Raw genomic sequence first — 13,381 nt, 5'->3', positions numbered from 1 at the left:
TGTCGATTGGTTGATCTAGTCAAAAATCTCAGCAGACTGGTATATGTGAAGTATTTGAGCTTTCACTATTCCCACTGAGTTTTCGAGTCTAATGCCTTAAACACTGCTTCATAACAAATTCATATTTTTGGTGTAAACCTGGATTTTATTGGCAAAGTTTCCCAATTACATGCAGTGAAAAAAGAAGGTCCTCAATACCCAGTATAATAAGTGTTTTAACAATCTTCATAGCGAAGGTTCAAAAGTAAAGGAATGAATCCACAACTTTAAATTTCTCCTTTGAGATAATCAAATGAGGACGGAATGGTTCCATTGATATAGTTCGCTGTGAGCAGGATTTGAACCTGCACGGTGAAACCCCATTGGATTTCGAGTCCAACACCTTAACCTCTCGGCCATCACAGCGGCAATAAATAAAAACCAATGGGAAATTTAAAAAAAGGTCCCAGAGGACAAGCGTTGATAATATGGCAGTTCTTAAACAATCAAGAACACATCAGTTCTAACATCTTCATAGAGGTATATCAAATTGAAACCACAAATTAATCATCATCCTTTCTTTCCTTGACCTATTTAAATGAAATTTAGAGTTCACAGCTGAGTGCAAGACGTGACCATTTTCAGCGATAACATCATTGGATTTCGACTTCATCTTCTTACCCACCGAGTTTGGGCAGATGTCATGTCAAGACACTCAAAACTCCACACACAGTATTAACATACAAGACTGGGAGCAGGATTTGAACCTACGCGGGTAACACCCATTGGACTTCAAGTCCAACGCCTTAACCACTCAGCCATCACAGCTTAATAGCCAAGTACCCAAATGGCAATTTATTCAAAAAGAGTCCCAAGGGACCTGGGATAGATTAAAGTGGCCCTTGTGACTTGTTTTGTTCGTCAAATTTACAAGACGTAAGCAAATATGATACAAATTTTCCATAACCGGATTAGTTTCTAAAAAGATGCCCCTGGTAGAATTTGAACCGGCCCGGATCGAAACCGTTGGATTTTGGATGTAAATTCATTACCCCTCTCTCATCATAAGACCTTTACGAATGAAACAAAGGGAATATCTGTTGGTCAGGTTGGATTGGCCTTTAAGAATTGCTTGGGCTTGTCGATTGGTTGATCTAGTCAAAAATCTCAGCAGACAGGTATATGTGAAGTATTTGAGCTTTCGCTATTCCCACTGAGTTTTCGAGTCTAATGCCTTAAACACTGCTTCATAACACATTCATATTTTTGGTGTAAACCCAGATTTTATTGGCAAAAGTTTCCCAATCACATGCAGTGAACAAAGACGGTCCTCAATACCCAGTATAACAAGTGTTTTAACAATCTTCATAGCGGAGGTTCAAAAGGAAAGGATTGAATCCACAACTTTAAATTTCTCCTTTGAGATAATCAAATGAGGACGGAATGGTTCAATTGAAAAGATTCGCTGTGAGCAGGATTCGAACCTGCGCGGGGAAACCCCATTGGATTTCGAGTCCAACGCCTAAACCTCTCGGCCATCACAGCGTCAATACATTTCAACCAATGGGAAATTTGAAAAAAAGTCCCAGATGACAAGCGTTGAAAATATAGAAGTTCTTAAACGCAGAATAAAACATCAGTTCAAACATCTTCATAGAGGTGTATCAACGTGAAACCACAAATTCATTATCATCCTATATTTCCTTGACCTATATAAATGACAATTTTTTGATTGATTTAGAGTTAATAGCTGTGAGCAAGATTAGAACATTTTCGGCGATAACAGCATCGGATTTTGACTACATCTTCTTACCCACCTAGTTTGGGCAGATGTCATGTCAAGAAACTCAAAACTCACCACGAAATATTAACATACAACGCTGTGAGCAGGATTTGAACCTGCTCGGGTGGTACCCATTGGATTTCAAGTCCAACGCCTTAACCACTCGGCCATCACAGCTCTTTAGACACGTACCCAAATGGCAGTTTATTCAAAAAGAGTCCCAAGGGACCTGGGATAGATTAAAGTGGCCCTTGTTACACATTGAAACATTTGTTTCCCGCTTCAAACTTCATTTTTGTTTGTCAAATTTACAAGACAAATTTTCCATAACCGGATGAGCTTCTAATAATATGCCCCTGGTAGAATTTGAACCGGCTCGGATCGAAACCGTTGGATTTTGGATGTAAATTCATCACCCCTCTCTCATCATAAGACCTTTATGAATGAAACAAAGGGAACATCTGTTGGTCAAGTTGGATTGGCCTTTAAGAATCGCTAGGGCTTGTCGATTGGTTGATCTAGTCAAAAATCTCAGCAGACTGGTATATGTGAAGTATTTGAGCTTTCACTATTCCCACTGAGTTTTCGAGTCTAATGCCTTAAACACTGCTTCATAACACATTCATATTTTTGGTGTAAACCCAGATTTTATTGGCAAAAGTTTCCCAATCACATGCAGTGAACAAAGACGGTCCTCAATACCACAAGTGTTTTAACAATCTTCATAGCGGAGGTTCAAAAGGAAAGGATTGAATCCACAACTTTAAATTTCTCCTTTGAGATAATCAAATGAGGACGGAATGGTTCCATTGATATAGTTCGCTGTGAGCAGGATTTGAACCTGCACGGTGAAACCCCATTGGATTTCGAGTCCAACACCTTAACCTCTCGGCCATCACAGCGGCAATAAATAAAAACCAATGGGAAATTTAAAAAAAGGTCCCAGAGGACAAGCGTTGATAATATGGCAGTTCTTAAACAATCAAGAACACATCAGTTCTAACATCTTCATAGAGGTATATCAAATTGAAACCACAAATTAATCATCATCCTTTCTTTCCTTGACCTATTTAAATGAAATTTAGAGTTCACAGCTGAGTGCAAGACGTGACCATTTTCAGCGATAACATCATTGGATTTCGACTTCATCTTCTTACCCACCGAGTTTGGGCAGATGTCATGTCAAGACACTCAAAACTCCACACACAGTATTAACATACAACACTGGGAGCAGGATTTGAACCTACGCTGGTAACACCCATTGGACTTCAAGTCCAACGCCTTAACCACTCAGCCATCACAGCTTAATAGCCAAGTACCCAAATGGCAATTTATTCAAAAAGAGTCCCAAGGGACCTGGGATAGATTAAAGTGGCCCTTGTGACTTGTTTTGTTCGTCAAATTTACAAGACGTAAGCAAATATGATACAAATTTTCCATAACCGGATTAGTTTCTAAAAAGATGCCCCTGGTAGAATTTGAACCGGCCCGGATCGAAACCGTTGGATTTTGGATGTAAATTCATTACCCCTCTCTCATCATAAGACCTTTACGAATGAAACAAAGGGAATATCTGTTGGTCAGGTTGGATTGGCCTTTAAGAATTGCTTGGGCTTGTCGATTGGTTGATCTAGTCAAAAATCTCAGCAGACAGGTATATGTGAAGTATTTGAGCTTTCGCTATTCCCACTGAGTTTTCGAGTCTAATGCCTTAAACACTGCTTCATAACACATTCATATTTTTGGTGTAAACCCAGATTTTATTGGCAAAAGTTTCCCAATCACATGCAGTGAACAAAGACGGTCCTCAATACCCAGTATAACAAGTGTTTTAACAATCTTCATAGCGGAGGTTCAAAAGGAAAGGATTGAATCCACAACTTTAAATTTCTCCTTTGAGATAATCAAATGAGGACGGAATGGTTCAATTGAAAAGATTCGCTGTGAGCAGGATTCGAACCTGCGCGGGGAAACCCCATTGGATTTCGAGTCCAACGCCTAAACCTCTCGGCCATCACAGCGTCAATACATTTCAACCAATGGGAAATTTGAAAAAAAGTCCCAGATGACAAGCGTTGAAAATATAGAAGTTCTTAAACGCAGAATAAAACATCAGTTCAAACATCTTCATAGAGGTGTATCAACGTGAAACCACAAATTCATTATCATCCTATATTTCCTTGACCTATATAAATGACAATTTTTTGATTGATTTAGAGTTAATAGCTGTGAGCAAGATTAGAACATTTTCGGCGATAACAGCATCGGATTTTGACTACATCTTCTTACCCACCTAGTTTGGGCAGATGTCATGTCAAGAAACTCAAAACTCACCACGGAATATTAACATACAACGCTGTGAGCAGGATTTGAACCTGCTCGGGTGGTACCCATTGGATTTCAAGTCCAACGCCTTAACCACTCGGCCATCACAGCTCTTAGACACGTACCCAAATGGCAGTTTATTCAAAAAGAGTCCCAAGGGACCTGGGATAGATTAAAGTGGCCCTTGTTACACATTGAAACGTTTGTTTCCCGCTTCAAACTTCATTTTTGTTTGTCAAATTTACAAGACAAATTTTCCATAACCGGATGAGCTTCTAATAATATGCCCCTGGTAGAATTTGAACCGGCTCGGATCGAAACCGTTGGATTTTGGATGTAAATTCATCACCCCTCTCTCATCATAAGACCTTTATGAATGAAACAAAGGGAACATCTGTTGGTCAAGTTGGATTGGCCTTTAAGAATCGCTAGGGCTTGTCGATTGGTTGATCTAGTCAAAAATCTCAGCAGACTGGTATATGTGAAGTATTTGAGCTTTCACTATTCCCACTGAGTTTTCGAGTCTAATGCCTTAAACACTGCTTCATAACAAATTCATATTTTTGGTGTAAACCTGGATTTTATTGGCAAAGTTTCCCAATTACATGCAGTGAAAAAAGAAGGTCCTCAATACCCAGTATAATAAGTGTTTTAACAATCTTCATAGCGGAGGTTCAAAAGTATAGGAATGAATCCACAACTTTAAATTTCTCCTTTGAGATAATCAAATGAGGACAGAATGGTTCCATTGATATAGTTCGCTGTGAGCAGGATTTGAACCTGGAAGGGAAAACCCCATTGGATTTCGAGTCCAACGCCTTAACCTCTCGGCCATCACAGCGTCAATAAATAAAAAACAATGGGAAATTTTAAAAAAGGTCCAAGAGGACAAGCGTTGATAATATGGCAGTTCTTAAACAAACAAGAACACATCAGTTCTAACATCTTCATAGAGGTATATCAAATTGAAACCACAAATTAATCATCATCCTTTCTTTCCTTGACCTATTTAAATGAAATTTAGTGTTGACAGCTGAGTGCAAGACGTGACCATTTTCAGCCATAACATCATTGGATTTCGACTTCATCTTCTTACCCACCGAGTTTGGGCAGATGTCATGTCAAGACACTCAAAACTCCACACACAGTATTAACATACAACGCTGGGAGCAGGATTTGAACCTACGCGAGTAACACCCATTGGATTTCAAGTCCAACGCCTTAACCACTCAGCCATCACAGCTTAATTGCCAAGTACCCAAATGGCAATTTATTCAAAAAGAGTCCCAAGGGACCTGGGATAGATTAAAGTGGCCCTTGTGACTTGTTTTGTTCGTCAAATTTACAAGACGTAAGCAAATATGATACAAATTTTCCATAACCGGATTAGTTTCTAATAAGATGCCCCTGGTAGAATTTGAACCGGCCCGGATCGAAACCGTTGGATTTTGGATGTAAATTCATTACCCCTCTCTCATCATAAGACCTTTATGAATGAAACAAAGGGAATATCTGTTGGTCAGGTTGGATTGGCCTTTAAGAATTGCTCGGGCTTGTCGATTGGTTGATCTAGTCAAAAATCTCAGCAGACAGGTATATGTGAAGTATTTGAGCTTTCGCTATTCCCACTGAGTTTTCGAGTCTAATGCCTTAAACACTGCTTCATAACACATTCATATTTTTGGTGTAAACCCAGATTTTATTGGCAAAAGTTTCCCAATCACATGCAGTTAACAAAGACGGTCCTCAATACCCAGTCTAACAAGTGTTTTAACAATCTTCATAGCGGAGGTTCAAAAGGAAAGGATTGAATCCACAACTTTAGATTTCTCCTTTGAGATAATCAAATGAGGACGGAATGGTTCAATTGAAAAGATTCACTGTGAGCAGGATTCAAACCTGCGCGGGGAAACCCCAATGGATTTCGAGTCCAACGCCTTAACCTCTCGGCCATCACAGCATCAATACATGTCAACCAATGGGAAATTTGAAAAAAAGTCCCAGATGACAAGCGTTGAAAATATAGAAGTTCTTAAACGCAGACTAAAACATCAGTTCAAACATCTTCATAGTGGTGTATCAACGTGAAACCACAAATTCATTATCATCCTATATTTCCTTGACCTATATAAATGACAATTTTTTGATTGATTTAGAGTTAATAGCTGTGAGCAAGATTAGAACATTTTCGGCGATAACAGCATCGGATTTTGACTACATCTTCTTACCCACCGAGTTTGGGCAGATGTCATGTCAAGAAACTCAAAACTCAACATGGAATATTAACATACAACGCTGTGAGCAAGATTTGAACCTGCTCGGGTAATACCCATTGGATTTCAAGTCCAACGCCTTAACCACTCGGCCATCACAGCTCTTTAGACACGTACCCAAATGGCAGTTTATTCAAAAAGAGTCCCAAGGGACCTGGGATAGATTAAAGTGGCCCTTGTTACACATTGAAACATTTGTTTCCCGCTTCAAACTTCATTTTTGTTTGTCAAATTTACAAGACAAATTTTCCATAACCGGATGAGCTTCTAATAATATGCCCCTGGTAGAATTTGAACCGGCTCGGATCGAAACCGTTGGATTTTGGATGTAAATTCATCACCCCTCTCTCATCATAAGACCTTTATGAATGAAACAAAGGGAACATCTGTTGGTCAAGTTGGATTGGCCTTTAAGAATCGCTAGGGCTTGTCGATTGGTTGATCTAGTCAAAAATCTCAGCAGACTGGTATATGTGAAGTATTTGAGCTTTCACTATTCCCACTGAGTTTTCGAGTCTAATGCCTTAAACACTGCTTCATAACACATTCATATTTTTGGTGTAAACCCAGATTTTATTGGCAAAAGTTTCCCAATCACATGCAGTGAACAAAGACGGTCCTCAATACCCAGTATAACAAGTGTTTTAACAATCTTCATAGCGGAGGTTCAAAAGGAAAGGATTGAATCCACAACTTTAAATTTCTCCTTTGAGATAATCAAATGAGGACGGAATGGTTCCATTGATATAGTTCGCTGTGAGCAGGATTTGAACCTGGAAGGGGAAACCCCATTGGATTTCGAGTCCAACACCTTAACCTCTCGGCCATCACAGCGGCAATAAATAAAAACCAATGGGAAATTTAAAAAAAGGTCCCAGAGGACAAGCGTTGATAATATGGCAGTTCTTAAACAAACAAGAACACATCAGTTCTAACATCTTCATAGAGGTATATCAAATTGAAAACACAAATGAATCATCATCCTTTCTTTCCTTGACCTATTTAAATGAAATTTAGAGTTGACAGCTGAGTGCAAGACGTAACCATTTTCAGCGATAACATCATTGGATTTCGACTTCATCTTCTTACCCACCGAGTTTGGGCAGATGTTATGTCAAGACACTCAAAACTCCACACACAGTATTAACATACAACGCTGTGAGCAGGATTTGAACCTACACGGGTAACACCCATTGGATTTCAAGTCCAACGCCTTAACCACTCGGCCATCACAGCTTAAATGCCAAGTACCCAAATGGCAATTTATTCAAAAAGAGTCCCAAGGGACCTGGGATAGATTAAAGTGGCCCATGTGACTAGTTTTGTTCGTCAAATTTACAAGACGTAAGCAAATATGATACAAATTTTCCATAACCAGATTAGTTTCTAATAAGATGCCCCTGGTAGAATTTGAACCGGCCCGGATCGAAACCGTTGGATTTTGGATGTAAATTCATTACCCCTCTCTCATCATAAGACCTTTATGAATGAAACAAAGGGAATATCTGTTGGTCAGGTTGGATTGGCCTTTAAGAATTGCTCGGGCTTGTCGATTGGTTGATCTAGTCAAAAATCTCAGCAGACAGGTATATGTGAAGTATTTGAGCGTTCGCTATTCCCACTGAGTTTTCGAGTCTAATGCCTTAAACACTGCTTCATAACACATTCATATTTTTGGTGTAAACCCAGATTTTATTGGCAAAAGTTTCCCAATCACATGCAGTGAACAAAGACGGTCCTCAATACCCCGTATAACAAGTGTTTTAACAATCTTCATAGCGGAGGTTCAAAAGGAAAGGATTGAATCCACAACTTTAAATTTCTCCTTTGAGATAATCAAATGAGGACGGAATGGTTCAATTGAAAAGATTCGCTGTGAGCAGGATTCGAACCTGCGCGGGTAAACCCCATTGGATTTCGAGTCCAACGCCTTAACCTCTCGGCCATCACAGCGACAATTCATGTATACCAATGGGAAATTTGAAAAAAAGTCCCCGATGACAAGCGTTGAAAATATAGAAGTTCTTAAACGCAGAATAAAACATCAGTTCAAACATCTTCATAGAGGTGTATCAACGTGAAACCACAAATTCATTATCATCCTTTATGTCCTTGGCCTATATAAATGAACATTTTTGATTGATTTAGAGTTAATAGCTGTGAGCAAGATTAGAACATTTTCGGCGATAACAGCATCGGATTTTGACTACATCTTCTTACCCACCTAGTTTGGGCAGATGTCATGTCAAGAAACTCAAAACTCAAGACGGAATATTAACATACAACGCTGTGAGCAGGATTTGAACCTGCGCGGGTAATACCCATTGGATTTCAAGTCCAACGCCTTAACCACTCGGCCATCACAGCTCATTAGACGCGTACCCAAATGGCAGTTTATTCAAAAAGTGTCCCAAGGGACCTGGGATAGATTAAAGTGGCCCTTGTTACACATTGAAACATTTGTTTCCAGCTTCAAACTTCATTTTTGTTTGTCAAATTTACAAGACAAATTTTCCATAACCGGATGAGCTTCTAATGATATGCCCCTGGTAGAATTTGAACCGGCTCGGATCGAAACCGTTGGATTTTGGATGTAAATTCATCACCCCTCTCTCATCATAAGACCTTTATAAATGAAACAAAGGGAACATCTGTTGGTCAAGTTGGATTGGCCTTTAAGAATCGCTAGGGCTTGTCGATTGGTTGATCTAGTCAAAAATCTCAGCAGACTGGTATATGTGAAGTATTTGAGCTTTCACTATTCCCACTGAGTTTTCGAGTCTAATGCCTTAAACACTGCTTCATAACAAATTCATATTTTTGGTGTAAACCTGGATTTTATTGGCAAAGTTTCCCAATTACATGCAGTGAAAAAAGAAGGTCCTCAATACCCAGTATAATAAGTGTTTTAACAATCTTCATAGCGGAGGTTCAAAAGTAAAGGAATGAATCCACAACTTTAAATTTCTCCTTTGAGATAATCAAATGAGGACGGAATGGTTCCATTGATATAGTTCGCTGTGAGCAGGATTTGAACCTGCGCGGGTAAACCCCATTGGATTTCGAGTCCAACGCCTTAACCTCTCGGCCATCACAGCACCAAAAAATAAAAACCAATGGGAAATTTTAAAAAAGGTCCCAGAGGACAAGCGTTGATAATATGGCAGTTCTTAAACAAACAAGAACACATCAGTTCTAACATCTTCATAGAGGTATATCAAATTGAAAACACAAATGAATCATCATCCTTTCTTTCCTTGACCTATTTAAATGAAATTTAGAGTTGACAGCTGAGTGCAAGACGTAACCATTTTCAGCGATAACATCATTGGATTTCGACTTCATCTTCTTACCCACCGAGTTTGGGCAGATGTCATGTCAAGACACTCAAAACTCCACACACAGTATTAACATACAACGCTGTGAGCAGGATTTGAACCTACACGGGTAACACCCATTGGATTTCAAGTCCAACGCCTTAACCACTCGGCCATCACAGCTTAAATGCCAAGTACCCAAATGGCAATTTATTCAAAAAGAGTCCCAAGGGACCTGGGATAGATTAAAGTGGCCCTTGTGACTAGTTTTGTTCGTCAAATTTACAAGACGTAAGCAAATATGATACAAATTTTCCATAACCAGATTAGTTTCTAATAAGATGCCCCTGGTAGAATTTGAACCGGCCCGGATCGAAACCGTTGGATTTTGGATGTAAATTCATTACCCCTCTCTCATCATAAGACCTTTATGAATGAAACAAAGGGAATATCTGTTGGTCAGGTTGGATTGGCCTTTAAGAATTGCTCGGGCTTGTCGATTGGTTGATCTAGTCAAAAATCTCAGCAGACAGGTATATGTGAAGTATTTGAGCGTTCGCTATTCCCACTGAGTTTTCGAGTCTAATGCCTTAAACACTGCTTCATAACACATTCATATTTTTGGTGTAAACCCAGATTTTATTGGCAAAAGTTTCCCAATCACATGCAGTGAACAAAGACGGTCCTCAATACCCCGTATAACAAGTGTTTTAACAATCTTCATAGCGGAGGTTCAAAAGGAAAGGATTGAATCCACAACTTTAAATTTCTCCTTTGAGATAATCAAATGAGGACGGAATGGTTCAATTGAAAAGATTCGCTGTGAGCAGGATTCGAACCTGCGCGGGTAAACCCCATTGGATTTCGAGTCCAACGCCTTAACCTCTCGGCGATCACAGCGACAATTCATGTATACCAATGGGAAATTTGAAAAAAAGTCCCCGATGACAAGCGTTGAACATATAGAAGTTCTTAAACGCAGAATAAAACATCAGTTCAAACATCTTCATAGAGGTGTATCAACGTGAAACCACAAATTCATTATCATCCTTTATGTCCTTGACCTATATAAATGAACATTTTTGATTGATTTAGAGTTAATAGCTGTGAGCAAGATTAGAACATTTTCGGCGATAACAGCATCGGATTTTGACTACATCTTCTTACCCACCTTGTTTGGGCAGATGTCATGTCAAGAAACTCAAAACTCAGCACAGAATATTAACATACAAAGCTGTGAGCAGGATTTGAACCTGCTCGGTTAATACCCATTGGATTTCAAGTCCAACGCCTCAACCACTCGGCCATCACAGCTCATTTGTCACGTACCCAAATGGCATTTTATTCAAAAAGAGTCCCAAGGGACCTGGGATAGATTAAAGTGGCCCTTGTTACACATTGAAACATTTGTTTCCAGCTTCAAACTTCATTTTTGTTTGTCAAATTTACAAGACAAATTTTCCATAACCGGATGAGCTTCTAATAATATGCCCCTGGTAGAATTTGAACCGGCTCGGATCGAAACCGTTGGATTTTGGATGTAAATTCATCACCCCTCTCTCATCATAAGACCTTTATAAATGAAACAAAGGGAACATCTGTTGGTCAAGTTGGATTGGCCTTTAAGAATCGCTAGGGCTTGTCGATTGGTTGATCTAGTCAAAAATCTCAGCAGACTGGTATATGTGAAGTATTTGAGCTTTCACTATTCCCACTGAGTTTTCGAGTCTAATGCCTTAAACACTGCTTCATAACAAATTCATATTTTTGGTGTAAACCTGGATTTTATTGGCAAAGTTTCCCAATTACATGCAGTGAAAAAAGAAGGTCCTCAATACCCAGTATAATAAGTGTTTTAACAATCTTCATAGCGGAGGTTCAAAAGTAAAGGAATGAATCCACAACTTTAAATTTCTCCTTTGAGATAATCAAATGAGGACGGAATGGTTCCATTGATATAGTTCGCTGTGAGCAGGATTTGAACCTGCGCGGGTAAACCCCATTGGATTTCGAGTCCAACGCCTTAACCTCTCGGCCATCACAGCACCAAAAAATAAAAACCAATGGGAAATTTTAAAAAAGGTCCCAGAGGACAAGCGTTGATAATATGGCAGTTCTTAAACAAACAAGAACACATCAGTTCTAACATCTTCATAGAGGTATATCAAATTGAAAACACAAATGAATCATCATCCTTTCTTTCCTTGACCTATTTAAATGAAATTTAGATTTGACAGCTGAGTGCAAGACGTAACCATTTTCAGCGATAACATCATTGGATTTCGACTTCATCTTCTTACCCACCGAGTTTGGGCAGATGTCATGTCAAGACACTCAAAACTCCACACACAGTATTAACATACAACGCTGTGAGCAGGATTTGAACCTACACGGGTAACACCCATTGGATTTCAAGTCCAACGCCTTAACCACTCGGCCATCACAGCTTAAATGCCAAGTACCCAAATGGCAATTTATTCAAAAAGAGTCCCAAGGGACCTGGGATAGATTAAAGTGGCCCTTGTGACTAGTTTTGTTCGTCAAATTTACAAGACGTAAGCAAATATGATACAAATTTTCCATAACCAGATTAGTTTCTAATAAGATGCCCCTGGTAGAATTTGAACCGGCCCGGATCGAAACCGTTGGATTTTGGATGTAAATTCATTACCCCTCTCTCATCATAAGACCTTTATGAATGAAACAAAGGGAATATCTGTTGGTCAGGTTGGATTGGCCTTTAAGAATTGCTCGGGCTTGTCGATTGGTTGATCTAGTCAAAAATCTCAGCAGACAGGTATATGTGAAGTATTTGAGCGTTCGCTATTCCCACTGAGTTTTCGAGTCTAATGCCTTAAACACTGCTTCATAACACATTCATATTTTTGGTGTAAACCCAGATTTTATTGGCAAAAGTTTCCCAATCACATGCAGTGAACAAAGACGGTCCTCAATACCCCGTATAACAAGTGTTTTAACAATCTTCATAGCGGAGGTTCAAAAGGAAAGGATTGAATCCACAACTTTAAATTTCTCCTTTGAGATAATCAAATGAGGACGGAATGGTTCAATTGAAAAGATTCGCTGTGAGCAGGATTCGAACCTGCGCGGGTAAACCCCATTGGATTTCGAGTCCAACGCCTTAACCTCTCGGCCATCACAGCTATAAATCATGTATACCAATGGGAAATTTGAAAAAAAGTCCCCGATGACAAGCGTTGAAAATATAGAAGTTCTTAAACGCAGAATAAAACATCAGTTCAAACATCTTCATAGAGGTGTATCAACGTGAAACCACAAATTCATTATCATCCTTTATGTCCTTGGCCTATATAAATGAACATTTTTGATTGATTTAGAGTTAATAGCTGTGAGCAAGATTAGAACATTTTCGGCGATAACAGCATCGGATTTTGACTACATCTTCTTACCCACCTAGTTTGGGCAGATGTCATGTCAAGAAACTCAAAACTCAGCACAGAATATTAACATACAAATCTGTGAGCAGGATTTGAACCTGCTCGGGTAATACCCATTGGATTTCAAATCCAACGCCTCAACCACTCGGCCATCACAGCTCATTTGTCACGTACCCAAATGGCATTTTATTCAAAAAGAGTCCCAAGGGACCTGGGATAGATTAAAGTGGCCCTTGTTACACATTGAAACATTTGTTTCCAGCTTCAAACTTCATTTTTGTTTGT

The 13,381-nt window shown here is 39.3% G+C and overlaps 24 non-coding genes across 24 annotated transcripts; all 24 read right to left on the bottom strand.

Annotated features, from left to right (window-relative positions):
• Positions 1–323: 323 nt before the first annotated feature.
• trnas-cga (transfer RNA serine (anticodon CGA)) lies at positions 324–405 on the bottom strand. The gene has a single exon. It is a non-coding gene; the product is annotated as a tRNA-Ser (tRNA).
• Positions 406–725: 320 nt separating this feature from the next.
• trnas-uga (transfer RNA serine (anticodon UGA)) lies at positions 726–807 on the bottom strand. The gene has a single exon. It is a non-coding gene; the product is annotated as a tRNA-Ser (tRNA).
• A 635-nt stretch (positions 808–1,442) lies between these two features.
• On the bottom strand, positions 1,443–1,524 carry trnas-cga (transfer RNA serine (anticodon CGA)). The gene has a single exon. It is a non-coding gene; the product is annotated as a tRNA-Ser (tRNA).
• A 333-nt stretch (positions 1,525–1,857) lies between these two features.
• trnas-uga (transfer RNA serine (anticodon UGA)) lies at positions 1,858–1,939 on the bottom strand. The gene has a single exon. It is a non-coding gene; the product is annotated as a tRNA-Ser (tRNA).
• A 643-nt stretch (positions 1,940–2,582) lies between these two features.
• On the bottom strand, positions 2,583–2,664 carry trnas-cga (transfer RNA serine (anticodon CGA)). The gene has a single exon. It is a non-coding gene; the product is annotated as a tRNA-Ser (tRNA).
• A 320-nt stretch (positions 2,665–2,984) lies between these two features.
• On the bottom strand, positions 2,985–3,066 carry trnas-uga (transfer RNA serine (anticodon UGA)). The gene has a single exon. It is a non-coding gene; the product is annotated as a tRNA-Ser (tRNA).
• Positions 3,067–3,701: 635 nt separating this feature from the next.
• trnas-cga (transfer RNA serine (anticodon CGA)) lies at positions 3,702–3,783 on the bottom strand. Its single transcript has one exon. It is a non-coding gene; the product is annotated as a tRNA-Ser (tRNA).
• Positions 3,784–4,116: 333 nt separating this feature from the next.
• Positions 4,117–4,198, bottom strand: trnas-uga (transfer RNA serine (anticodon UGA)). The gene has a single exon. It is a non-coding gene; the product is annotated as a tRNA-Ser (tRNA).
• A 648-nt stretch (positions 4,199–4,846) lies between these two features.
• trnas-cga (transfer RNA serine (anticodon CGA)) lies at positions 4,847–4,928 on the bottom strand. Its single transcript has one exon. It is a non-coding gene; the product is annotated as a tRNA-Ser (tRNA).
• Positions 4,929–5,248: 320 nt separating this feature from the next.
• On the bottom strand, positions 5,249–5,330 carry trnas-uga (transfer RNA serine (anticodon UGA)). Its single transcript has one exon. It is a non-coding gene; the product is annotated as a tRNA-Ser (tRNA).
• Positions 5,331–5,965: 635 nt separating this feature from the next.
• On the bottom strand, positions 5,966–6,047 carry trnas-cga (transfer RNA serine (anticodon CGA)). The gene has a single exon. It is a non-coding gene; the product is annotated as a tRNA-Ser (tRNA).
• A 333-nt stretch (positions 6,048–6,380) lies between these two features.
• Positions 6,381–6,462, bottom strand: trnas-uga (transfer RNA serine (anticodon UGA)). The gene has a single exon. It is a non-coding gene; the product is annotated as a tRNA-Ser (tRNA).
• A 650-nt stretch (positions 6,463–7,112) lies between these two features.
• On the bottom strand, positions 7,113–7,194 carry trnas-cga (transfer RNA serine (anticodon CGA)). The gene has a single exon. It is a non-coding gene; the product is annotated as a tRNA-Ser (tRNA).
• A 320-nt stretch (positions 7,195–7,514) lies between these two features.
• On the bottom strand, positions 7,515–7,596 carry trnas-uga (transfer RNA serine (anticodon UGA)). Its single transcript has one exon. It is a non-coding gene; the product is annotated as a tRNA-Ser (tRNA).
• Positions 7,597–8,231: 635 nt separating this feature from the next.
• On the bottom strand, positions 8,232–8,313 carry trnas-cga (transfer RNA serine (anticodon CGA)). The gene has a single exon. It is a non-coding gene; the product is annotated as a tRNA-Ser (tRNA).
• Positions 8,314–8,645: 332 nt separating this feature from the next.
• Positions 8,646–8,727, bottom strand: trnas-uga (transfer RNA serine (anticodon UGA)). The gene has a single exon. It is a non-coding gene; the product is annotated as a tRNA-Ser (tRNA).
• A 649-nt stretch (positions 8,728–9,376) lies between these two features.
• trnas-cga (transfer RNA serine (anticodon CGA)) lies at positions 9,377–9,458 on the bottom strand. Its single transcript has one exon. It is a non-coding gene; the product is annotated as a tRNA-Ser (tRNA).
• A 320-nt stretch (positions 9,459–9,778) lies between these two features.
• On the bottom strand, positions 9,779–9,860 carry trnas-uga (transfer RNA serine (anticodon UGA)). The gene has a single exon. It is a non-coding gene; the product is annotated as a tRNA-Ser (tRNA).
• A 635-nt stretch (positions 9,861–10,495) lies between these two features.
• Positions 10,496–10,577, bottom strand: trnas-cga (transfer RNA serine (anticodon CGA)). Its single transcript has one exon. It is a non-coding gene; the product is annotated as a tRNA-Ser (tRNA).
• A 332-nt stretch (positions 10,578–10,909) lies between these two features.
• Positions 10,910–10,991, bottom strand: trnas-uga (transfer RNA serine (anticodon UGA)). Its single transcript has one exon. It is a non-coding gene; the product is annotated as a tRNA-Ser (tRNA).
• A 649-nt stretch (positions 10,992–11,640) lies between these two features.
• Positions 11,641–11,722, bottom strand: trnas-cga (transfer RNA serine (anticodon CGA)). The gene has a single exon. It is a non-coding gene; the product is annotated as a tRNA-Ser (tRNA).
• A 320-nt stretch (positions 11,723–12,042) lies between these two features.
• Positions 12,043–12,124, bottom strand: trnas-uga (transfer RNA serine (anticodon UGA)). Its single transcript has one exon. It is a non-coding gene; the product is annotated as a tRNA-Ser (tRNA).
• A 635-nt stretch (positions 12,125–12,759) lies between these two features.
• Positions 12,760–12,841, bottom strand: trnas-cga (transfer RNA serine (anticodon CGA)). Its single transcript has one exon. It is a non-coding gene; the product is annotated as a tRNA-Ser (tRNA).
• Positions 12,842–13,173: 332 nt separating this feature from the next.
• Positions 13,174–13,255, bottom strand: trnas-uga (transfer RNA serine (anticodon UGA)). The gene has a single exon. It is a non-coding gene; the product is annotated as a tRNA-Ser (tRNA).
• Positions 13,256–13,381: the final 126 nt, after the last annotated feature.

This window comes from Gadus chalcogrammus, chromosome 1 (assembly GCF_026213295.1).
Source record: "Gadus chalcogrammus isolate NIFS_2021 chromosome 1, NIFS_Gcha_1.0, whole genome shotgun sequence".
NCBI lineage: Eukaryota > Metazoa > Chordata > Actinopteri > Gadiformes > Gadidae > Gadus > Gadus chalcogrammus.
Note: the sequence above shows the minus strand (reverse complement) of the source record. Positions and strands in the feature narration are given on the sequence as shown.